The sequence below is a fragment of the Syngnathus leptorhynchus genome, chromosome 1 (genome assembly GCF_054491065.1).
Source record: "Syngnathus leptorhynchus isolate UIUO chromosome 1, UIUO_Slep, whole genome shotgun sequence".
Taxonomy (NCBI): Eukaryota; Metazoa; Chordata; class Actinopteri; order Syngnathiformes; family Syngnathidae; genus Syngnathus; species Syngnathus leptorhynchus.
In genome coordinates, this window is record NC_141195.1 from 1,272,501 (window position 1) to 1,273,547 (window position 1,047).

General features: G+C 37.2%; 1 protein-coding gene across 7 annotated transcripts in view; it reads left to right on the plus strand.

Annotated features, from left to right (window-relative positions):
• Nucleotides 1-599, plus strand: part of tpd52l2b (tpd52 like 2b) — a 54,616-nt gene extending 54,017 nt beyond the window's left edge. For all 7 annotated transcript variants that reach the window (XM_085913267.1, XM_085913268.1, XM_085913265.1 and 4 more), the window contains one exon: nt 1-599. This exon is cut by the window's left edge and continues 453 nt beyond it. The gene's annotated coding sequence lies outside the window, so the exon portion shown is untranslated.
• Nucleotides 600-1,047: the final 448 nt, after the last annotated feature.

Consider the following 1,047-nt stretch of genomic DNA (forward strand, 5'->3'; position numbering starts at 1 on the left):
TTATGTTGCACACCTCTCCCCCCAAGAACCACCTTTTGCTCCAATGTTTTTCCATGCACCACTATGTTGGACAGGTGCACTGGGAATTAACTACGAATCTAAGCTGTGGCCATTTAGCATTTTAACAAATCAAATTCTCACACACACCCTATCCGTGACACACTAATTGTTTTTTATGTGTGCATTCACATATTGAGTGAAGCTGCTTTAAGTTGTTTTCATACAAACAACACTGGCTCATTAAACTTGTTACACATGCTGTCAGTTTTAAGGAAAACTTCCATAAAAAACATCAAAATGTCAGAAAACGTCAAGCCAATATTAAAAGTGATATTCATTTACTAGTAAGCTCTTGACTATAGCTGCATTTCTTGTCAATGAGTTGCTTTTGTCACAGATGCTCTATTTTCACACACATTTGAGGGGGGAAAAGTGCAGAAGTGTGTGCAACTTTTTGTGTTGTCAGGTGGTCAAGTTTTATGCTGGACTTGGAGTAGATGCTTATTATTGTGACTTTGGATCACATTGGGAAGCTAATGGTAAATGAGTTTTGGTTTTGTTATGTTTGAATATATCATTAAAGCATTCCTTTAAATTGATATACGGCTTGTTTCATTCAAATCACAACTCAGATTGATGAAATATTGTGTTGCAGCCTGTTTTTCGGAAATCACATTGCTTAGCTTTTCCGGCCATGTTTAATGAATATTATTTCACCTTTGATGTCGATAGTTATAATTGTATAAATACTCAAATACTTAAACTGGGGTTGGGCAACTGCTGGGCCAAACTCTGAATGGCATTGATTCAGTTTTGAAAATGTTACTGTTGTTGAGTTGTTCAAAGATGTTATACAAGTGCAGCCACTGTTTGGCAGACTTCCTTCAACGAGCACTGTTAAGTGAATCAGAGCGTGTCATGCCAGCTCAAAAGTATACAAACAGCGCCCCCAGCGTGGACAGTTCATTTTAAGTACTGTATATTAGTATGCTTCAAAATTATACACGAGTTTAATGCATATGGTGGTTAAAGGGTAGAACCCAATTC